Genomic DNA, 25719 nt, shown 5'->3' with positions numbered 1-25719 from the left:
CTAAATGGCCTACCCCTTATTCTTAACTGTGGCCTCTAGTTCTGGACTCACCCATCAGCGGGAATATGCTTCCTGCCTCCAGTGTGTCCAATCCCTTAATAATCTTATATGTTTCAATCAGATCCCCTCTCATCCTTCTAAATTCCAGTGTATACAAGCCCAGTCGCTCCAATCTTTCAACATATGACAATCCCGCCGTTCCGGGAATTAACCTTGTGAACACGCTGCACTCCATCATTAGCAAGAATGTCCTTCCTCAAATTTGGAGACCAAAACTGCACACAATACTCCAGGTGTGGTCTCACCAGGGCCCTGTACAGCTGCAGAAGGATCTCTTTACTCCTATACTCAATTCCTCTTGTTATAAAAGCCAGCATGCCAAGACTCTTCATCTGAACTACTCTGGATTCCTTGCTCCAGATATCAGTATCTGTAGTCTCCTGTGTTCACCTCCCCCCCACCCCCCTAGCAAACCCATTGTACAAAATACTGGCAAGGCCACATTTACAACATTGTGCTCAGTTCTGATTGCCCTGCTATAGGAAAGATGCCATTCATCTGGAAAGAGGGATAGGGCAGATTGACAAAGATGTTGTCAAAAACTTCAGGAACTGAGGTATGGAGAGAAGTAGAGCAGGTTGTGACTGCTTTCCAATAAAGTGCAGGAGAGTGAGGTGTGATCTTAATAGAGGTGGTTAAATTCATGAGGAACATAGAGAGGGTGAATGTGCGGTGTTTTCTTTCAGATTTGTTAGAGGAAAAATAATTAATGGGGGCCTGATGGGCAAATTGTTTACTCATGAGAAGTGTTTGGGGCCGATACCTTGAAAAGGCACAAACATGGCTTACAGGGATAGCTGAAATGGGAATTTTGATCGAAATGGATCAGTTGGGCGGGCGATTTCCGTGTTGTATGACCCTTCCTTCACTCGGCAAGATGTTCGCACAGAGGGCGGCAGGGATGCCCCTGCTGCGGCCACTGGTCGGTCCTCCAGCCAGCTGGCATACTGCCTGCGCGGGAAGGGGGAGTGCGTGCTCTCTTGCGACGCGTCTGAACGCTCTTTGGCGGCGGGGAGGCGCGGTCGAGCGGCCATATTAGTGGTGGCGGAGAGCGGCGGCTGCTCCGGCGCTGGAGCAGGGCTAAGCGTGCGACGGTCCGGGTGGGAGGGCAGCCGGGGGCGAGGACGGCCCGCTGCCATCACGGCCGGTGAGTGTGCGGGAGGCGTCCGCAGTCCGGACGCATCCCGAAGCCCGGACGGGCCGGCGGCTGCTCTCAGCCGCCGTGTGTTTATGTGGAGGGAGGAGGAGGAGGAGGAGGAGGGTTGGCGGCGTTTCCGCCTGCGCTGTCTGGCCTGCACCAGGAAGTCGGGTCGCGCTCCCTCTCGGGGTCGGGAGCTGAGGGGGTTACCGAGCCGGAGTGAACCTGTCAGCTCGGACAGACCAGCCCGCTGCGGGTCGGGGATTGCTGCGCAGGGGCATTCCCTCTGACAGTCCTGTCTGGGGCTTCCTTAAACCCGGTAAAGCATCGTTCACTCGCCAGGCCGGTTGCGAGATTACGACAAGATCTGATCAGGGGTGAGGGCGTTGAATAGTCGGAGTTGGGTGGGGTTGGGTCGGGGATCGGGTTAGGGGTAGGGGGTTTGGTGAGTGGGTGCAGGGAGGGGATTGGTGGGAAGGCCCATGAAAGGATCTGATGGACAGAGAGTGAATGGAGCAGGGTGTGACTGGATGGTAGATGGTGGGTCGTGGACAGAGAGCAGTAGTTTGGGTGGGCTGAGGGTGGGAGAGTGGACACAAGTGAAAATGACAGAGAAGGGCAGTGGAGGGTGGTTGGGGAGGAGCTGACAATAGTTGGTATGGTGGAGAGAATGGGTTGGGCATGGTGGGGTAGGATGGAATGGCAGTGTTGGTGATGCTGGAGAGGGTTGGTAGGGTCAAGTTTGGTGAGGTCAATGAGAGGGAGCAGTGGGGATGAGTTGGGTGAGGAGAATGCCATCTTCCTTGTTGTTCCAGTGCTTCTGATTATTGATACTGAAGTCGGATCTGCAGTTATGGTGGGTAGAGTTTGCTTGTAGTTGTGCCTTTTATTCTACTTACTGCTATTTGCTAATATAATTTTTGACAACCCCTGGACTGGGCAGCTGGTATTGGCAACAGGTAGCAGCACTGTTTGGTTATGGTTATTTCCCTGTAATTGAGAGTGACCTTTGCTACTTTAACTATTCTTCCCCCCCCCCCCCCCCCCTACTGAGTCTGTCCTACAGTACTTTGGATTAGCACTAGGCCAGCAGGTGCCTATATTTTATATGATCTCTGCAAGAATGCTCCATGCATTCTTCAAAAGACTTACTTAACTAGAAATGTCACCAGGTTTTCAACCCTCTATAAATTACTTGAGAAGTATCAGGTTGTATGGTGCCTCCTGCGTGGTAACCATGTTAGTGTTGAACTTGTACTGTACTTGACTAGTTGGCTCTTGATCCATTTGACAGATGAGGGCTGACCTAACCACAAGCTGTCTCAGAATCTTTCAGGGTGAATGGGTGAACTTGTGTAATAAAGAAATTAGTTGAATATTCAGTGGTCATGTTACTCACTCATCTAGAGTCAGTTTCTTTTGGCTATACTTTTTGTTTTGCAATGCGCTGGAACATAGAACAGTACTGCTCAGGAATAGGCTCTTTGGTCCACAATGTTGTGCCAAATCAATTAAATTAGTAACCAAATGGCCAACTAAACTAATCTCTTCTGTCAACACTGTCTATATCCTTCCATTTTCCTCACATTTATGTGCTTATCGAAATGTGTTTGAAAAGTCCTGACATCTCTGCCTTGACCCTCAAACAAGGCAGTGCATTCCAGGCACCCACCGTTCTGTGTTTAAAACAAAATTTCTCATTCACACTCTCTCTCTCTCTCTCTCTCTCTCACACACACACACACACACATACACACACACACACACACACACACACACACACACACACACACACACACTCACTTTGACATTATCCTCTCTCACCTTAAATGCTTAAATGCCTATCCTCTGGTATTGGACATTTCAATCCTGGGGTGGGGGAGGAGATGCTGTCTACTCTACCTATGCCTCTCATAATATTAACAATCTCAATCAGAACTTCGCTCAGTCTCTGCTGCTCCAGTTTTGATGGTAAAGTCTTCTCTAGCTTTGGAGCCTCTCTTTCTCATAAGTATTTTGAATGGGTCATGTATCCTATCAACTGTAACAGCAAAAATAGTTAAACATAGTTCAATATTAGGACTTTTAAAAATCATTTATTAGAAAGATTATGATAATTAATGCCTAAGAACTTCAGCTAATTTTCTTTTTATAATCCATGGCATTTGGGAGAGCAGTTTTGTATTTAATGGTTCCTTGTATCTTCATTTGCCATGTTGCTGTTCATTATCATTTGATGGCATAATAATATTTAGGTGCAATGCCATATTGTCAAGTATACCTGAATATTTTATCTGCATTATAACATCCATGTTGAAACTAATACTGGTGTTAGGTTGCAAATGCAATAAATATTTTGTCTGTGCATGATTGCCTGTAGACATGAGCATCAGTGTCTCTGAAACATAGCAATATGATAGAACAGGCAGATGTACTGCTGACAAAGGTTAATGCAGAGCAATGTGAATTGATTAAGAAAGGCAACATAAAGTAAATCATTGAAAAAGGATGCAAGTGCAGTGTGACCTGAAGGTATGTGTGTACAAACCAAGGAGTGCAGTGGGCGGGTTGAGAAAGTAGTCAATAACATGAAGTCCCTTTTGGTCTTTAAAAGTGGAGGCATTGACTATGAGAGTGGGGAATTTCGTGCTGAACTTTATTGAATTACTGGTGTGGCCTCAACTCAAATATTGTTTTCAATCTGGCATTAGAGGGTGTCCAAATAAGATTTTTGTTTACAGACTAGTTCTGTTGATTAAAAAGACTGTCCAAGACTGCAACAGTTTGCTTTTCTGAGAGGAGATTTGATCCAAGTACATAGAAATAGGTGGATAATGGAAAGATGTTTCCTTTGGAGTGATTGAGGTCTTGAGATAATGTGTACATAACAAAGCTGGGAAGAACTGGGCGTATTAGGAGGAAAAGAGTTTGACCCTATGTGGTTGGTATTTGGAATGCCTTTCCCTCCCTCTGCAACTGGATCCTTGACTTCCTCATTGGGAGACCACAGTCAGTGCAGATTGGAAATAACCTCTCCTTGCTAACAGTCAACATTGGCGCACCTCATAGATGCATGCTTGGCCCACTGCTCTACTCTGTCTACATCCACGACTGTGTGGCTAGGCACAGCTCAAATATCATATATAAGCTTGCTGATGACATAACTGTTGGTGACAAGGAGTGAAATAGATCAGCTGGTTGAGTACAACAACCTTGTACTTAATGTCAGAAAGACCAAGGAATTGATTGTAGACTTCAGGAAGGGGAAGTTAAGGAAGCACAAACCATCAATGGAAATGGCAATTATTTTTAAGTTTCTGGGTGTTGACATCTCTTAGGATCTATGCTGAGCTCAATATATTGATGCAATTACAAAGAAGGTATGACAGCGGCTATATTTCATTATGAGTTTGAGGACAAAGACACTCACAAATATCGACAGATGTACTGTGGAGAACGTTCTAACTAGTTGCATCACCATCTGGTATGGAGGGGTCACTGCACAGGAACAGAAAAAGCTGCAGAAAGTTGCAAACTCAGCAAGCTCCATCATGAGCACTATTCTCTCTAGCATCGAGGACATTTTCAAAAGGGGATGCAACAAAAAGGAGGCATCCATCATTAAGCTCTCCCATCACCCAGGACACTGCTTCCATCAAGGAGAAGGTGCAGGAGCCTGAAGCCACACACACGTTCACTGTTTCAGTAGCAGCTTCTTCCCCTCCTCATTCAGATTTCTGAAATAGACAACGAGCCTATGTTCACTACCTCACTTTGTTTCTTTTTTTGCTTGCTTTTTGAACTACTTATTTAATATAATAATATATTTCTTATTGCAATTTATAATTTTTATTATGCATGCAATGTACTGCTGCTGCAAAATAACAAATTTCACAACATATGCCAGTCATATTAAGCATGATTCTGACTTGGCTGGTTCTATTGTGACTTTCAAGAAGGAATATGATGAATATATTCTGGGAAAATGAAATATTTGCAAGGCTATAGTCAAAGGGTTTACCTCTTTGATATGTTCTTCCTGCTCTGCATTTTTGCAGCTCCCATGTTTATCTGTGCTCTCACTCCCTAACTGCTCCCATTCACTCATTGACCTTGTTTACAACTTATTCTCATGGAAACCCCAGTTTTACCAGATCAGAGATATTTTCTCTGTCTTTTCCAATTCCGATGAAGTATCTTCAACCTGGAAATTTAACTGTTTCACTTTCCATGGGTACAGCCGATGTGCTGCGTGTTAATTCTGTTTTAGATTTCCAGTTTCTGCAGTTTGGTTAGGATTTTTCATTTGCAGAGAAAGGGCTGGGGCATTAAATTTGAGAGGAGCACCAGTAGAGAACTGTCACATTAATGACTGATTGACATACTTGCTCGTCCATAAGGCAATGAAAGGAGGTACTATAGAAATGACTGTAGGTAGTAATGCCACATAGTATACGTTATTATCCATGCATTAAAGTTGTGAATTCTTGGAGAAAGTAAAAAAGAGTGCAGTGGCTAGAAATGTAAAAATCAAACTAAGTTGTGGAAATGCTCAGCAAGTTGAGTGACTTCTACAGAAAGAGAAACAGAGTTGAAGGCCCTTCCTTAAAACTCAATTCCTGATCTTATGATAATGTGCATTGTTTCCAGAATGGATACCTTGATGCAAAAGGTGATTATTTAAAGTTATGTTGCATTTTAAATTGCTTTTGCTTCACTTTCTGCCCCCCATTCCTAAGGGAATGTGTTAAATGTTTACGTAGGTTATTTGATCCAATCTGTATTTATTAGCCAAATTGAGCAGATTGTTTTTATCACTATCCACTATGGCTCAGTGGGTAATACTAGCTTCTGAGTCAGAAGGTTATGCATTTTAATTCCTGTCAGAGATGTGAACACAACAATATAGACTGGCAGTCCAGTTCAATTCTGAGACTTTGCTGCATTTGCTACAAAGCTGGTTTCAAATAAAATGCTAACTGAGATCCCATCTGCTCTCTTGGGTAGATGTATGTAAAAGGTTTAGTAGGGGATCTTATCCTCGGCCACCTATTTAATGTTTATCTCTCAATCAACATCAGTGAAAATATAATGTGTCATCATTACATTATTCGTATCATCAAATATTGACTGTTTCAATTCCTAATCTGATATTACATTAAAACGTGCATACTTATTTGTCTAGTGCTCTGATCAATCCTTAGATCATGAAACCCATTTAATAAAAGCATTTTTATGTAGATATCTGTGTATAAAATTGAATGTGCCATAATTTCTATGTCAATCATTAATCCTTGACATTCCACAGTTTCACAACTGCAAATTCTGCATGTGACTAAACTGGAGGTTTTTTAACATAGTACTTTTTTTTATTGATAAAACACAAATAATAAACGCACTTGTAAAATTGAACATTTATCATGTATGCTCCAAATGATTTGGTGGCTCATTGACAAAGATAGCAATAATTTAACTAGGGTTCCACAAGTGGTATGGTGGTTGAGAGACTAGTTACAGACTGTTCAGGATCATAAAAAGATAGTGAGTAGACTAAGTGAGATCTTAGAGTGAGAAAATACTGGGGAATTAGATAAATCATAAAAATATTATCTGTTAATATATTTAAGTTAATATTTTATGTGCTGTATATGATATATGTATTCTGTTTTACACCTTGGTTCCAGAGGAATGTTGTTTCATGTAGCTGTATCCATGTGTGCAGTTGAATGACAATAAACTTGAATTTGAACTTTTTAAAAGTCTATACAATACTATACAATTCAATATTTTATTAAGTTTTTCCAACACTATCAACTCGCTAAGCGTACTCGGATATCCCTTTAACCTATTTGCTCTAATCTTTTTGCTGTTTCACTGCTGCACTTCTGTTCACAGTACACTGCTGCTTGTATTTCTTGAACCAGAATTCATTCATCATCCTCTTGTTAAAAATCATCTGCTAGGATCTTCAACTGGTTGATGTGATAGTCCTTGAAAAATCTGTCTTTTGATGACCCTGCCAAATAATATGCAATGAGTGCTTGCACTTGAGTTCTGTCCAACTGTGTCCAGTATCTAGCAATTTTGAGTTGCACATCATCCAAGTTTTTGACTGATTATATTTATTATATCAATTTTCTTCTATATTGACCAATTTTTTTTTGTCTTTTCATATCATTGCCTTCAAAATGGCAAAAACTAATTATAAAGTTCCAGTTTTATTTTGTGGTGGTTTTAGGGAAATTTAGGAAGATAATGTATATATGTGGTGTTTTTGTGGCATGTAGCATTGCAAAGTATTTGATTTAAAATCAATTATTTTGATGTGTAACTGCAGTTATTCAGGTAATATAGCAACAGACATGCAAGAGGGAAGTCCAGAAATTTTCAACATAAATGTTAAGTTATTCTGGATGTTTTGGAAAGTTCTTTTACAATAGCATGCTGGGATTTGGTGTGTTAAGTCCTTGGAGTTCAGCTGTTGAAATGGTTGCAAGTCCCAGACTTTCTCAAGTGTATTGTTGAGTATGGAAGCTTGGGGAATTTTATCAGATCACTCTGCTCTTTACCTCCACGTAGTAAAATAAATTCTAAGGAATGACCTTTGAGTTTTTGCAGTGGGTTGGATCCGGTAGTATCTGAAACCCAGTGATGTTAAGATTGTAAACTTTCAGTTGAGGAGGCAAAGATCAGTCATTTTCAAAAAGAGAATATATACTCATTGACCATTTTATTAACAATAGGAGTGGAACCCAGTTTGATCTACTGCTGTGGCCCAACCACTTCAAGGTTCGGTGTGTTGTGCATTCGAGATAATTTTTTTGCACACCACTGTTCAAAAGTGTGATTATTTGAGTTGCTGTTGCCTTCTGTCAGCTTGAACTACTCTGGCCACTGTCTTCTGACCTCTGATTAACGAGGCGTTTTCATCTTTAGAACTGCCACTCACTGGGTTTTTTGTTTTTCGCACCATTTTCTGTAAACATTAAAGATTGTTGTGTGTGAAAATCCCAGGAGACTAGCAGTTTATGAGATGCTCAAACCATCCTGTCTGGCACCAACAATCATTCCACGGTCAAAGTCACTTTGATCATATTTCTTCCTCATTCTGATGTTTGGTCTGAACAACAACTGAGCCTCTTGACTATGTCTGCATGCTTTTATGTATTGTGTTGCTGCTACATTATTTGCTGATTAGATATTTGCATTAACGATCAAATGTACCTAATAAAGTGGCCACTGAGTATTTTGGTTTGATTAAAATGTTTAAAAAGTTTTTTCTTGAATTTTCAATTCATATTTTATATTGAGATATTTAAAATACTGTAAACCTCACAATAGTTGAGGGTCAATTTTTGTTTTACCCCCAGCTTTGCCAGTCGTTAGGATGGTTCTAGACGTGGGGCTCTGTAGTAAGGCCCAGTTGCTATTTAGGCCTTGGTGCTGCACTTCAGCTATTCTTTAGCTGTGACCATTGTAGAGTTAATTGTAGTAGCAATGTACTTTTGTGTATGATTTTAAAATAATAATCCAATTTAAAAATACTGGATACCTTCTAACTGCCTTTATCATAATTGTATCTGCTGTGTCAGTGTTTCACCTCCTGGTGATGAACTAGAAAAAGTTTGCAGTGGATAAGTTGGGTATTGCAGATGATGTACTTGGTTAATACAGTAGTTTTGCTTAGCTGTCTTCCTATTGGAACTTATTGTGTTGAAGTTACTGCATTACTGAGACTTTGTGAGATAAAAATGAAATGTTTCTGAAAGAAACTTGTTTTTAACTTTTTTAACCTAGTGAACACTAGCCAGATACTGGAGATCAAGTATGTGCATATGGCAAAACTTTTATTTTATCATTATTTTGATCTTCTAGGTGTTCTCCGCACTGATCTGTGGAATGGATACCAGACTATAATAAATTATGCTGTTCCTTATGGCATTCCGTATATTTTAGTTGACCCACAGTGTTTATCGTTAAGCGTGAATAGTCATGGATGTATACAGTTTTTTTTAACTTCAGCATTAATTTATGCTTTTTGCCTTTAATCATCTGTTTTTGAGATTATCCTTTGTCTAGTTGTTGGTGGGCTCATTGAGAAACCTCGATGTAATCAAGTGCAAGGAAGAGAAAGCAACTCAAAAAGACATTTTGAAAGGCAAGAATGTATTTATACTGAAATAAAGTCATGTTTATATTAAATCCAGAGGTCATAGAATGCAAATGGAAAAGGATGAAATAGGCCAAGAAGAGGGCAAATATTTGAAAATGTGAGAAACTGTGTGGTTTTACTTCTTTACAGAATTTATAGATAGTCCAGTGTTAAGGCAATCATACCAGACAACGAAATGGGGAGGAAATGTACAGTGTCATTCTGGCTTTTTTTGGGATAATTATATTTTCTGTATTTACTTTCTGAAGGACGAGATGTTATTACTGTTCTGTACTAACTGTGTTCAATGAAGAAGTTGAGGGTCTAGTTGCAGAGGGAGGCACGGAGGCCCAGGTCTTGAAGATTGTTGAGTAGTACTGAGATGGACGATGGTGTTAAATGTTGAGCTGTGATCAATAAACAGCAGCCTTATGTACCTGGAGGTCTTAGCCAGGTGCTCCGAAGCTGAGTGGACAGCCAGTGAGATTGCATCTGCTGTATACCTGTTGTGGTGATAGGCAAATTGCTGTGGGCCCAGGTCCTTGCTCAGGCAGGAACTAATTTTTGCCAAAAAACATTTCTTAAAGCACTAGATTTGATGTGAGATGGCAAAGAAGCACCAAATGGAATCATATTGAAACGAGCTATAATTCAGTTTTCTGGAGTATTGTCAGACTCTATCTGAATATTGTATCAATTGCCACGTTGTGGTTGGTTTGGATAGAATATTGTTTCAATAGAATATTTGGGCTTGGTTAAATTGAGGATGGTTGTATAAACTGCAATGTATTTTCCGAAGTATGACAGAGATTATCTTGTTGGCATGTTATTATAGGAGATTAATCAATGGTTACTGTGGAAATCAAGAGCATGAGAATATCTTGAATTTTTTAGACTATTTATGATTGAAAGCAGGAGGCACTTTTTCATGCTGTTGCAGAAACTTTGAATGATTTCTTTACCTTTTTACACAACAAGTCTCCATTCTTAAAGGCTGGGGTCATTGGGAACTTTAAAACTGAACAAATTTTCTTCATAAGTGGTATCCAAAATTAGTAGTATTTGTAGGAAAATAGTGCTAAGTGTAGATGAACCAGAATAAAATAGACCTTTTTAGCTCCTCTGTTCCAAAATACCCAGTCTAGTAAATTGTGTACATTTGATTTTGAAATCTCTTGTCTATGCCAGTATCCAGATAACATTTCTAGGTTACATATCAATCTGAAGTTAAAACAATTCTCACACTTTAATTGGTTAATAACTTCAGTTAGCCAGTATTTCACTGATTTCTACTTTTTTGAGTAATTAGTCTCATCTTTTTATTATTGTAATTTTCTTGTGTTTCATTATGATTTCACTGGGACACTAAAAGTGAAGTTTAAAGCCAAATGCTGTGATGGAATCCAGAAGTTCATCATCCATGAGGAGATGGCAAAAGAAAGTGGCCATCAAACTGAATCTTTCATTCAGTGTGACCAAGGTGTATCTGATCTTGGTTCAAGCTCCACTCCTGCCTCTTGCCATAGCTGATGATTCTTCTATAAATTAGCCCTTCTATCTTGTCTTTGAGATGATTCTGTAGAGAATTCCAAAGACTTACATAACCCATGAGAGAAGAACTATATAAATTGGTGATCTGTTCTGAATTGGTCTTAAATTAGATCAGTGGCCATCAGCTATAGGTTTGTTCAAGAGTGAACATAATCTCTCAATATTTATTCTAAGGTAGGTAGATAATTCTTGCAGAAGGTGGTGTATCTCTGGAATGCTCCGCCCCTGCAGGTCTTGGAAATAGGATCATTACAGACAGTTAATTATTTGATTAAAATAGAGTTTCAAGAAATGGTGCAGGTATTGAGACCAGTGTAAATTAGCCATGATCGTAGTAATGCCAGGGCAGACTTGATGGTCTCTTAATTTCTTATGTTCTTGTTCTTTGTGCAAATGAGCAAACAGTAAGGATGCTAATACCAGGTTGCATTGAGTGAATTGGCTACATAGGAGTGTCTGCTATTTTCTGTTCTGGTGATGGATCTTGGCCCAAAATGTGAACCAAAATGTAAACTACTTTGCACAGATGCTGTTTGAATTGCTGAATGTTTCCAGCATTTTCCTTTCAAACATTGAATTATTTCTGAAGATTTTTTCAATTAATTTTAGCAATAGCTTTTTCCCTCTGCCATCAGATTTCTGAATGACCCATGAACACTAACTCACTATTCCTTTTTTACAGTTACTTATTTTGTAATTTCTTGTAATTTTGTCTGCACTGTACTGCCACAAAAAATAAATTTCATATCATCTAAGTCGGTGATAATTCTGATTCAAATTGCTATGGATCAAAAGGTTATTGTAAAAGTATCTTGTGAAGCACAGCTTTAAAAACCATTGAAAGCACATGAAGTTGTATAGCAAGTTCATGGAAATTCTCTCAGTAAAGCAAACTGAACACTAACTTGTTACCATTCAGCAACTTTTGTTCTCATTTAACCATCAAACACTGATTATATTCCTATTGAGCATGGTAAATAGACTAATGTTCAGTCAGAGTAAGTTTTTAATGATATGATTTATGTTTTAATTAAGACCAGTCTCTTGGTAACTAAAGATAAACCTTCAATCCTTTTTTCAAGACTTCGTGCACACATTTTAATTGGCTAATAACTTCAAACAGTTAGTATTTTGTTGAATTTCTTTTTTTTTGTAAAACTTGTCTCATTTGATTCTTGTGCAGATTTTAGAAATTTACTGTTTTTTGTTTATAGCTGTATTCTTTTAATTATGCCATTCTACACTGGATTTTTTGCTAAAAAGAATGAATTGAATATAGTATTATAATTTAAACTTCACACACAAAATGCTGGTGAAACACAGCAGGCCAGGCAGCATCTATAAGGAGAAGCACTGTCGACGTTTCCAGCCGAGACCCTTCGTCAGGACAAACTGAAAGGAAAGATACTAAGAGATTTGAAAGTAGTGGGGGGAGGGGGAAATGCGAAATGATAGGAGAAGACTGGAGGGGGTGGGATGAAGCTAAGAGCTGGAAAGGTGATTGGCAAAAGTGATAGAGAGCTGGAGAAGGGAAAGGATCATGGGACAGGAGGCCTCAGGAGAAAGAAAGGGGGAGGGGGGAAGCACCAGAGGGAGATGGAGAGCAGGCAGAGTGATAAGCAGAGAGAGAGAGAGAGAGAGAGAAATAAACAACTAAATATGTCGGGGATGGGGTAAGAAGGGGTGGAGGGGCACTAATGGTAGTTAGAGAAGTCAATGTTCATGCCATCAGGTTGGAGGCTACCCAGCCAGTATATAAGGTGGTGTTCCTCCAACCTGAGTGTGGCTTCATCTTGATCCTCGTGTTTGATAGTTTAAACTTCCTGGTTTTGACTTGACTGCTTTAATCTGATAACTTTGGTGTCTTGCCAGTTCTAGCATGTCCCAATACAGTCTAAATCGGGTAGGCAACCTTAAGCACAAATGATTTACTAGCATGTGTTATTCATTAATTTGAGGCAAAACATTACTAGATGTATTTAAATGGATAATTCCCATATTTAAAGTTTTTTATGGCATTTATCTGGCCCACTGTCCGTTCATTAATGAGCGATCCAGCCCACAGAGGCAACAAGGTTGCTGGCCCCTGCTCTAAATGATGCTTCATTGGAAGGCTTTCCCTTCCCTCACTAAGAGTAAACAAGTCTGCACATTATTTTGATTTACTTTTCATGTTTCAATATCCTCAGTAGTAAAAGGATATTTTTCAAAGTGTCTGTAGCCCTATCTGCGGCAATAAATATTAGTCATATCTCCTCTAATGGCTAAATTTACATTGGAAACCTGTTTTCAAAAAGATGTAATTTTGAGGAATGACTCCATTATACATTGTTAACTCTCTTGCAGCTGCTCTGTCAAAACTGTTATGACATATTATTCTTCCCATTGAATCCAAATGTATTCCTATTCTGAGACCAGGCAAAAATGTATCCCACTCAACCACTACTGGAGTGAAAACTGTATGAGTTTTAGATTTATACTGTAATGCCTCTGAGGCCCGCCATTGCTTGGGGTGACTATAGATGTTACACCCCAGTTGTTTACGTTGTCTCCGTCAGTTGATGCACAAGCCAGGGCAGTACGATATGGAGAGCAAGTTGTTGCCCATGCTGCAGACTACCCCGGTCCACACAGCTGATGAATCAAAATAATGACAGAGACCAATAGAGTTTAGCACTGGTGGTGTTGCAGGAGTTGCCAGTCAGCATTGAACTCAACATTTGTAGACACAAGAGGTACTGTGGATGCTGGAAATCTAGAGTACTGCACAGAATATGCTAGAGGAGCCATCAGATCAGGCAGTGTCCATGGATGGGAATAAACAGTCGGCATTTTGGGCTGAGGCCATTCATCAGCTCTGGAGGAAGAGTCTCAGCCCGAAACATCGACTGTGTATTCTCATCCATAGACACTGTCGGACCTACTGAGCTCCTCCATCATGTTGTGTGTATTGCCCAATGTACGTAGGGCTGCCATCGGGACTCCAGGTCCAGATTTTTCTTTGGGGTTTACTCCCAAAGCCTTCCCCATGAATCAGTATAACTGCAGGACAGCGGAGGTTTGACCTCAGAGTTTTCTTTCTCCTCAAGACGCTGATGAGCTCATCTGCCCAGAGTGACTTGTTTAAGGTGCCTGACTTGTTTATCAGAGACTATTTAAGATGCACGCCATTGGGAGCATTTAATAGTAGTGGGAGTTTATCCCTGCAACTATCCTTTTTAGCTCTGAGAGAGTTTTTGTATTTCAATGAGATTGCCTCACTTTCTCTTTTTTTAAAATTATAAGATAGTAGAGGTCCAGTCTGTTTCAACACTCCTCATAAGACAATGTCACCTCAACAAAGTTAACCCATGAATCTTTTGCACACTATCACATGGCAATCCTCATGTTGGCAGTACAAATGTACACAGATCTCAGCAGAGCCCTGAAAAATTGTGATGGGAAATGGGTGGGAAGGATCCCTGTATTTATTCCTGAGAATTGTCTTTAAACTGAATTTTCTGAGTAGAAACTGAATAATTTCATTCATCCTCAGTGGCCAGCCCATTATCCAAGAACCCTTATGTTTCTTCTCGCTTCCCTTTCTAGATATATTTTTATTAGTTTGCCATCCTGTATGAATATCCTTATTATTTTGTTAAGAAAGTAGAAATGTAAACTGGTTAAAATATGGTTAAATATGTATTAATTTAACCCTCAATTACATTTTAAATTTTAAGCTGCTATTTTTCCTCTTCACTGAGCCACACACTGGAAACTACATTCTGTGTTACATGAATGCAACTTGTCATCGTGATGTTGATTATATTCAAAGAAACACATCAGATGACTGGATATAAAGTTGTGAATAGAGATAATGGGAGTCATTGTTCCAGCTGATATCAAAGTTGTGAAAGTTTATCAAAGTTGTTTAAGATAGTGAATAGATGCAAGCATTTTCCTTTTGTGAACACAATTTATAAGCACTTTTGATGACAAAAGGTAATTGTCTTCTCATGGAGGAAGAAGACATTGTTGAAAATCAGCTTCATAAAGTGAATTAGGTTTGAAATACATTGGCATGGAGAGACAATTTATGTAGCTATTTAAAGCTATTTTTCATTTATTAGTTTGGCATATATTGCAAAAATGTTTTCCCCTGCAATATTTAATTAAATTAGCAAGGTGACTATTACTCCACTCCTCAAATCCCCGTTGTCTGATTTGAACATATTGCAACACATTCTTTGTTTTAAACAAAATAGAATTTCATTTAGTTTTGGTCTTCATCTGTACCTAGAGCAATATTGTTCCCGAGCATATTCTAAGTTTTTATGAACTGTGATCTCATTGTGATCAAAGCTTTCAGAGCTCAGTGTAGCTTAATGCTATTAAACTTTGAATCTGGCTTCACAAACATAACTGCCTGAAGTAGGCCCCTTGTCACTGAACTTGTCTCTTTATATCTCAACTCCATTAGTCTTCCCCTTGGTTCTATTACTTCCCACCTTGCATCAGTGTCCCTTTGCATGCCCTCCAGTACTTGAAGAACTTTCAATTCCCCATCCCTGACTGCCTCATTTTCACCATGAATGTTAAGTTCCTCTACACTACCATTCCACCACAAGGAAGGCCTCAAGGCTGTCTGTTTCTTTCTTTCTTGACAACAATTCTAACCACTTCCCCTCTAGCACCTCCTCTGCTCAGCTGAGCTCAAACATTCATAATTCAGCTTTTATTGTTGGCACATTGCTACCCACCCTTTGTAGTTGATGGAGCGGAAATGAATTTTGAGCTAATAATTCATTTAAAAAAAAAAAAAAAAAAAAAAATATATATATATATATATATATCTGGGGAACAAGCCTCTAACGTCCCAGTAAACAGAAAAAGCTGCAAGGTTTGACCATGGTTGGTTGGATATACCTCAGTTGTTTGATGTCTAGAGCAGTGCATGAAGAAGCTATTAAAGGCATCAGGAAAGACAGCCACATGATTTTTGCAGTCTTACAATATTTGAAATTCATGGTAGAAGTTATTTTAAAAATCAGAAATCACTTCAGATTTTTACAGATGTAAAATAAAATGCTGCAACAACTCAGTTGCAAGTGTGATTGTAGAAATGATTTATGTTTTGGATCATGATCTTTTCATTGGAACTGGGAAAAGTTGTCTGCCTCGTTTTTCAACGATGTTTGAAGGCATGTTGAAAATAAAGGGATGTGGAACTAAGAGAGATGGATTAGAATGCTACAGGCAAAAACGGGATTGTGAAGGTTGTTGAATGTCTACAAAAAAAAATCTCCACATGCTGGAATTCTGAAATAGAACAAAAATTCAGGGATCAGTCAACAGGTCGGGCTGCAACTATAGCAAGAGAGGGTGCCTTTCAATTGCAGCTGTCCTGCTTAAGAGGTACAGAATTCTGATTGTTGGAAATCGAAGTAGAGGGGAATGATGGATATAATTAGTCTGGCAGTATCAGTGGAGAGAAAAGATGGAATTAACGTGACAACAGCTTTATAACCTTTCATCAGAAATGTTTAATTATGGTGTAAAGTAGAACATTTAGCTCAGTGAAATCGTTGAGTTCAATATTGATTTCTTTTGGTTGTGATGTGTCGAGTTGACAGATCAGATGCTTGCATTAGGAATCATTGGAACAGTGTAATAGGCAAAACACAGGTTTTGTTCCCTCTTGCATTCAGGCTAGAATAATTACAGCCACAATAATTGGCCAGATCCATTCCCAGAAGTAGGGTCCACCAACATACTAGCATCTGAATTGGGAGAGCTGTCCTGCAGTCCAATTAAGTAACAGCCTGATATAGTTGCCACACAGATTATTTACAGATAGTTTGGCAGATTTGTGGATATGTATGCAAGTAACATTTCCTGGTTTAAGATAGTGCTGGTGAGATGCAGTAGTGCCTTACTGATTGCAAACACATCTACTAACTATTAATCACACTTCTGGAAAACAATCACTGCAATCAATAGCTTGTATTCCATTTCAGAACTGTGCTTTTGAACTGCATTTTTTGTGGTGTGAACTGGAGTCTTGAAGGTGCAGTAAGATTGCACTGGGTACGGGTCAGATTGAGGCAGCAGGGTCTGGGCTTGAGAGTGAGGAATGAGCTGAGGTTAGCTGATTTAAGCACTGAGATGAGGAATCGGTCGATGTTCACTTCACAGCTCCACAAGATTTAATTATCTCTGCTGCACTGAGGCTGAGGACTTGCTTTCTGAACTTTAGTTCTGAGTGCTTTTTTTATTGTTTGCATTGTTTTTTTCTTTGTTTTGCATATTAGTTGTTGACTATCTGTTTAAAAATGGATTCTATTGGGTTTCTTTGTTTTGTGGCAGTCTGTAAGAAGACCAATCTCAAGGTTTTATTGTGTAGAGTTTACATACTTTGTGTCCTGTCCCACTGGCATCACAGAGCCACCAAAAAGGTTGTCTTTGCCAGTGGGAGTAGCAATGAGAATCCTTTCACTGATGGAAATCTCTTGGTGGAACTTCAAACTTGGCCAGGGAACCACTTTCTGATTACTACCCCATCTGATTGCTGCCTACTAACCTCGTTGAGCTGATTTTGAAACACTGGGAACTCGTTAAGATATGGAATATACTCTGTATAGTGTCTTCACTATCCATCATCAAGAGTGGCACACCAGTGATCAAAATGACTCACTCCTGAAAGACATTGCACTAAAAGGAATAAAACTAATTGGCCCTTTTCCCACAAACCAGCTAGTGGCAGATGCATCTATGCCTACTATCTTGCCTTAAAGTGAGCACCATGTGATCATTGTGAGTTAAGTCCCAGCTTCAGATTGAAGAGAGTCTCTGTCGTGAATCCTCAGCAATCTTGTCACCAGATATGTCTTAACCCTTCTCCAGGAGTTTTCAGAATCATGTTTACTGTCATTGACTTAGTCATGAAATTTATTATTTTGTGGCAACGGGGCAATGCAGGCATAACAAATTCTAAGTTACAATTTAAAAAAAGATATTTAGTACTGAAGAGAAATAGTGAGGTAGTGTTCATGGGCTGTTCAGAAATCTGATGGTAGAGGGCAAGAAGCCATTCCTAAAAGATTTGAGTGTCTGTACCTCCTCCTTAATGCAAGTAATGAGAAGAGGGTATGACCCAGTTGGTGATGGTCCTTAATGATGGATGCTGCCTTTGTGAGGCACCACCTTTTGAAGATGTCTTCAGTGCTGAGGAGGCCTAAAAGAAAAAGATTAGAGATTACACACAAGCTGCTGGAGGAACTCAGCAGGCCAGGCTGCATCTGTGGAATCGATATTTTGGGCCGAGACCCTTCATCAGGTCCTGATGAAAGACTGCTCTTTTCCATCAATGCTGTGTGCCCTGCTGAGTTCCTTCAGCATTTTGTGTGCATTGCTTGGATTTCCAGCATCTGCAGATTTTCTGTTGTTTAAGATTAAAGATTAGCTTTATTTGTCACGTAACATGGAAATATCAAAGCATGCAGTAAAATGCATCATTTGTATCAGCAACCAACACAGTCCAGCTTTGTACCGTGGGTTGCCATGCTTCTGGCATTAAAATAGCATACTCACAATTTTCTAATCCCAACTTTTAATCCATATGGGCATATGGGAGGAAAGCCAAACATCCAGCGGAAATCCAAGTGCTCACAAGGAGAATGTGCAGATTCCTTACAGTGGTGGGAAGGGGACACCAATTGTGACTGCTGGCGCTAATCGCTACACCTCTGTGCCACTCTTCTGGAGCTGGCTGAATGTACTATCTATCATGTCTCTTATGATCCTGTATATTAGTGTTCCCATATCAGTGATGCAACCAGTCAGAATGCTCTCCATTCTACATCTTCAGAGATCTTTTGTGACATCCCCAAATCTCCTCAAACACCTAATAAAGTACAGCTGCTGGTGTGGTCATGATTGTGTCAAAATGGTGGGCCCAGGAGAGATCCTCGGGTGTTGATGCTTAGGAATTTGAAACCAAATTTGCCTTTTTCCCCACTGATGACCCCCCCCCCATGAGGATTGGTGTGTGTTCTGCCGACTTCCCCTTCCTGATGTCTGCAATCAATTCCTTGAACTTGCCGATGTTGAGTACAAGGTTGTGGTGACACCACTTGACCAGCCAATTTATTACATTACAATACGTCTCCTAGTTGCCATTAATTGCTTTTTTTTATATGACTAGCTGAGTTTTTCCTGTGTTTCTTTTTTCCCTGGGCTTGTACTTTCTGAATCTAATATTTGATTTTCCCTCTTGCAGTTAATCTGATTTCAGGAACATAATTTCCTCTCCATTGTAGATGATGTTATATTCACAGTTTTTATTTTTCTTAGTTGAAGTGATGGACTCCTGAACATAACAGTCCCAAGTGTAGCATCAATGCCACACAGTAATCAATTTGTACTTTAAAGTAATTTAGTGTAGAAGTAATACATTCTGAAAGGTGAGGTAATAAATTCAGTGCTCTTAAAAAGGCTAAAGTTAAAAACTTGATTTTTATTAAATAGCTGGTGCAAAAATTGTTAATAGAACTAATATACTTTCAAAATGTAAAAAAGTAACATTTCACAGTTCTGTATATACTATTATCATTAGAAGGTCAAAATGTTCTACAACCACCTGTATTGTTCAATATTTTTCACGCTGTAATAACATGCTCTTGTGTAGTATCTTACAGTGGTTTCTAACGTCTTTCTGCTATACCCCCACTTCAGAGCAGTTTGTTCTTTATGCTCACCCCTATTTGTTTTGGGTAATCTTAACAAAGGTGCTTCTGTTTTTAATCCAACAAATCCTTAATGTTTGAGTTTTATCACCTGCCCCCAGGGTTGAAAATAATTGGTGTAAACGGAAAGTTTTGATAATGAGTTGCTTGTGCAATGCAAAATATTCAAGATAGATCAGAAAGTCCTTTATGGGGGTAGACTTGAGAGTGAAAGCAATAAAGTAATAAAAAACTAACTTTGATCAGGCATTTTTGAGGGATCCAAAGAGAAACTAAACCTGCACTCTCTGTATTGTTGTACTAATTATATTCTGAATAAAGGAGGCAGTTCAAAGGTGAATCACGAACAATTCCTACCAAGGAGGACTTAACATTTGGGCTTATAATTCTTTGAGGGGTAACCTGACTCAAAGTGCAAGATCTCAAGTAGACTTGACAGGGTAACATAGAGAAGTTTTTTTTTGAATGGGAGAGTCATGAACAAAGGGACAGAGCTACAAAATAGAAGCTGTTCATTTAAAATTGGTGCATAGACATTTTTTTTTAAAGAGCTCTGGAATTCTCTACCCCTGTGTGTGGTGGAGCTAGATCATCAAATATATTTAAAATGGAGATAATTATTTGAAAGATTGAGGAATTAAAGGTTATAGGCAACTACCACAGAAAAGGAGTTGAGTGAGGCCAGTGTCTGTGAACAGTCATATTGAATGATGGGGCAGGCTTGAGGGGCTGAGTAGTGTCCTATTTTCTTGTGCGTTCCTCGTGCTTCTACATTGAACACTCACTTGAACCATTGATGTTTACTGCATAACCGGAAGTGTATAGAAATATTATTTTCCTTCATTTAAGTTTTTCAATTTCTATTGAGTGACTAAATGAAGGTGCTTAGTGAAATGCAGACATTTGCCATTGTAAATAGAAAAGATTTGATAATTGCTGTCAGTTTCAGTGTAATACTGGTGAAAGTCTGATTTTACTAATTTTTCACTTAAGGAAAAGTCAACAAAGAAAATGCAATGAGGGTGACCTTGCAGGTAAAAAAAAATGCACAAATTAGGACCATGCTATAAAGTTCTTGGAAATCTTTAACCTTTGAAGTGGTGGCACTATCATCAACAATAAGAATTAAAGAATGTAATAATATCTACCTGCTTTGACGTCTATGATGCAATGAATACTAAAATCTGTATCGTGACAATCTTAACTGTTCTAAGACCCAATGTATGGCATCCGTTAGTCTCACGCGAGCATTGATCTGCACCTGGAACAGAATATAGACTTGTGTAACTATTTTTAGCGATCTTCAAATTTCAATGTAAATTTATTATCAGTGACCACTCCCTACTGCACATTAATGGCTTCTTGGAGGACAGAGTCACAAGTACAAAGATTCTTGGAGTGCCCATCATTGATGATCTCACCTGATCTCTCAACGCCATCTCTTTCATCAAGAAAGCACCTCCACTTCCTGAACAGATTGAGGCAAGTGAGGCTTCTGCCCGTATTCTAACCAGATAGTGCCAGAGCACTATCAAGACTATCCTGACCAGGTGTATCACCGTTTAGTATGGAAATTGCAAAACATCTGAGCCTAAGCCCTGCAATGGATTATGAGGACTGCTGGGACAATCAATGGAGTCTTTCTCCTACCCCCCCCCCCCGTTCCAGGATGTACACCAGAAGCACTTCGTTCGTGGTGCCCTCAGCATTGTCAAAGACCCTTGCATCTGTCCCACAATCTCTTTGACCTTCTAGTGTCAGGCAGAAGGTACTACAGAATAAGAACAAGGAATGTGAAGCTGGGTAACAGCTTCTTTTTCTAGCTGTGAGACTTCTGAACACCCTGCTACCACCCAGAGCATTTTAATTATGACAGCGCCAGTAGCATTTTATTGTTGTATATTTAACTATATGTTGTATATGCATTTTATGTAAACTTGTACATCTACAATTTTTTTTACTATCTTAATATTATTTTATCTGCTTTGTCTTTAATCTCTCACTGCGGCAGTTGGAGGTCAAGTCAAGTTTATTGTCATTTGTATACCATCAAACAAGGCAACATTTCTCCGAATCAGGGTGTAAAGCACTGTAGTATATATAGCACACACAACTTCTGAGAGTAAGGATGAAATCTACAGATAGATTACACACAAATAAAGTGCATATATTAAATATTGAAGGTATAGAACAGATTGATCTGTGACACTTTGAATGTGGTGCAGCAGGGAGTTCAGAAGTCTAAAGGGCTGGGGGAAGAAACCATTCCTCATCTTGATCATTGGTGCTTTTATGTGTCAGAGTCTCCTGCCCGATGGTAGAAAGTCAAAGAGGATGCTGGATGGAGGGGTGGGATCCTTAATAATTCTAAGGGCCCTGCATACGCAACTGTCCTGATAGATGTCCCCTATGGATGATTGGGAGACTCCTATGATCCTCTTGGTCATTCTCACAGTTCTTTGTTAGGACTTCCCGTCTGCTGCCTGGTTGCTTCCATACCGGATGGAGATACAACATGTCAGGACGCTCTCAATGGTGGTCCTATAAAATGCAGTTAAGAATGGGAGGTGGGGAGCCTCATTTTCCTCAATCTCCTTAGGAAGTGGAGTCGTTGCTGTGCCCTGTTCGGGACCAGGTGAGGTAATCTGTGAAGTGAACTCCTCGGAACTTGGTGCACTAACTCTCTCTAAGGAGGAACCGTGTATTCTGAGAGCAGGTTCCCACCTGCTTCAAAAAGGTTATAATCATACCAGAGCCAAAAGAAGAGCAAAGTGAGTTACCTCAATGACTATCGTCCAGTGGCACTCGCATCTACTATGTGACCGAAGAGAGGTTGGTCATACATATAATCAACTCTTGCTTAAGCAGGGACTTGGAGCTGCTGCAATTTGATAATCACTGCAATAGGTCAACAATGGATGCAATCACACTGGATCTTCATTTAGCCTTGGATCACCTGAATAATAGTAATACTTCTGTCAGGCTGCTGGTTATTGACCGTGGGCCTCTGTACCTTCCTCGGCAACTAGATCTTTGACTTCCTCATCAGGATGCCATAGTCTGTGTGCATTGGAAATAACATCACCTCCTTGCTGACAGTGAACATTGGTGTGCTTCAAAGATGCGTGCTTAACCCACTGTTCCTCTCTTTCTACACCCACAACTGTGTGGCTAGGCACAGCTTAAACATCTATAAATTTGTCAGTGGCACATCTACTGTTGGTAAAAATTCAGATAGTGATGAGGAAGCATACAGGAGCGATCTAGATCAGCTGGTTGAGTGGTGTTGTAGCAACAACATTGCACTTAGCATCAGTAAGACCAAGGAATTGATTGTGGACTTCGGGAAGGAGAAGTTGAGGGAACACACACCAGTCCTAATCGAGGGATCAGCAGTGGAAAGGGTGAGCAGTTTCTGGGTGTCAACATCTCTGAAGATCTATCCTGGGCCCATCATATTGATGCAATTACAATGAAGGCTTGACAACAGCTATATTTCATTAGGAGCTTGAGGAGAATTAGAATATTATCAAAGACTCTCTGAAATTTCTACAGATGTACCATGGCGAACATTCTAGCTAGTTGCATCACTGTCTGGTATGAAGGGGCCTCCCTCCAAGATCAGAAAAAGCTGCAGAATGTTGTAAACAGAGCCAGCTTCATGTGGGTACTATCCTGCCCAGCATTTAGGACATCTTCAAAAGATGATGCCTCAAAAAGGCGTTCATCATTAAGGACCCCCATCACCCAGAGCATGCCCTCTTCCCATTGTTATATAAAGGAGGAGGTATAGGAGCCCAAAGACAAGCATTCAGCATGTCAGAAACAGCTTCTTCCCCTCTGCCATTAGATTTCTGAATGGACAACGAATCCATGAACACTACCTCACTATTTTTTTGGCGTCTCATTAACTTTTTTATTTCTACTTGTAATTCATAGTTTTTATTATTGTGTATTGCAATGTACTGCTACCACAAAACAACAAATTTCACAACGTATGCCAGTGATATTAAACCTGATAATGACATTGTGTTTGCATCTTGGTTCCAGAAGAACGTTGTTTCATTTAGCTGTAAACTTTAATGGTTGAATGACAATAAACCTGAACTTGAGCTTATCAAAGTATGTGTGACGGTGGTAATATATGTTATCATACACTGCCTTGAGATTCATTTTCTTGCAGGCATTTGCAGGGGGTACATAAACATACAAAGCCTGACATAACCAGCTTGCAAAAGAAGACAGCCTGTGTCAATAAAAAATAATATTGAGAACATGAGCTTAAAGAGCCTTTGAAAGTGAATCTGCAGGTCATTGAATCAGTCCAGTGTTGTGGTTGTTGAAGTTATTCATACTAGGTTCAGGAGCCTGATGGTTGTAGGGTAATAACTGTTCCTGAACCTGTTGGTGCGGGACCTAAGGGTTCTGTATCTCCTGTCCAGTGGTAGTAGTGAGAAGAGGATGTGGCCTGGATGGTGGTGTATGCTGATGATGGATGCTGCTTTCTTATATACTCAATGATGAGAAGGGTTTTGCTTGTGACGGACTGAGCTGTATACACCACTTCTGTAGCCTTTCTGTCCAGATTCTCATGAGTATTGTTCTCATCCAGTTGGATTCACACAATTATATATAAAGCTTCTGTTGCAATCTATTTAAATATCTTATTTAATATTTCTAGTAGTAATTATTTTAAAAATAATATATTCTAGTTTTTCAAAGCATGAGCGGATCTGTTGTTTAAAGAATCAGTGGTTAGGCCACTGAAAATGAGGTTGCATTTTCACTTTCATTTCCAGTGCAGTATTAAGATACTGCGGGCTGGAGGGCAATTGTTATAGTACCTGTTTGGGGGTAAAAGTGACCATTCATTTAAATTGGCTGTCTTATTTTCAAAATAAGTTGAAAAAAAATGAAGAAATTGTTAATCAAAGCACATTGTTATGGTAATTTGTCTCATGAAATTTCATGTAAGCTTTTGATTATCCTTTTAAAATATTCTTTGAATTTCTTAAGTACATATTGAAATAATAGGATTTGATTAAGTGACATCTGTTTGACAGATGTATTATTTCAGAGTTAGATTAAATGTCTTAATTTTAGTTTTATTGGTTTTCATTAATTAGCCCTAGAAATATTTTTTTCTTGGGAAGATAGAAGCCCAGATTAAGAAACTGTCTCTGAAAATGAAATTATTATTCATGAGCTTTGTTGCTCATGCCAACCAGCAAATTGGAATTTTTTAAATCATGTATTGTTTGTTTGATATTCCAATGAGTGAAGCTGGCCCTGAAAATACTTGAAATGTTAGCTTCAAAGACTCAATTCTAGACATACGGCGCCTGCAGTTCCTCCCACCATGTTTCTAATGGTTGTTTATGTCAATGCATATTCAACATGCATTTATGAGCACATATGGTCAATTCCCTAGGTTGGGTATTGTTATTGATGGAAGTAAGTGATTAACTTCACAGCCTTCAGTCTTTGTAACAAGGGTAATTAAAATGGCAGATAATTAGAATATCTCAAGCTGAAGTCTATACTCTAGCGGATTGTTTACATGCTGTTTCTTTTGCAAATAGAAAGTGATACATTTGTTTTTAAATATTTTAAATTATTCTTAAAATTACTGTATCCTTGATACTGAACTGCAATAGTGTAAAATACCCATATTTCACCTTTCAAGAATTGGGTGCCTCACCTCATTAACCAAAGAAATGATTGTGATCATTCTGGGAGCCAGATACTATCTTTGAGAGGTACTGTTATTGTTGTGATTCCATAGCTGTTATTTGCCTACATGGGTTGAACAGCTAATTTTTTTTTGTGAAGTTGACATTATTCCATCTATTCTGCATTTACTTCAACAGCTCTCTTTATCTAAACTGGTTGTAATATTTCATAAAAATCCAATATAACCACACTACTTTTGAATTTGTTCTCTATGAAGTTTTGGACATTTCATTACTGCTGACTGAATACACCCTGCAAATTTATGCACTTGTACACCTATTTTCTAATTTTGCACATCCTTTAGAATTTTGCCTTTTGGTCTATATTGCCACTACCCTTGTCTGCCAGAACACTTACTACTC

General features: G+C 39.4%; 1 protein-coding gene across 1 annotated transcript in view; it reads left to right on the top strand.

Annotated features, from left to right (window-relative positions):
* The first annotated feature begins 1068 nt into the window (after positions 1-1068).
* Positions 1069-25719, top strand: part of taok3a (TAO kinase 3a) — a 112235-nt gene continuing 87584 nt past the window's right edge. Inside the window, exon 1 of the mRNA XM_059988308.1 lies at positions 1069-1207. The gene's annotated coding sequence lies outside the window, so the exon portion shown is untranslated. The remainder of the gene's footprint in view (positions 1208-25719) is intronic.

The sequence above is a fragment of the Hypanus sabinus genome, chromosome 13 (assembly GCF_030144855.1).
Source record: "Hypanus sabinus isolate sHypSab1 chromosome 13, sHypSab1.hap1, whole genome shotgun sequence".
In the NCBI taxonomy this organism is placed as follows: domain Eukaryota; kingdom Metazoa; phylum Chordata; class Chondrichthyes; order Myliobatiformes; family Dasyatidae; genus Hypanus; species Hypanus sabinus.
This window is presented reverse-complemented; position numbering and strand designations above follow the sequence as displayed.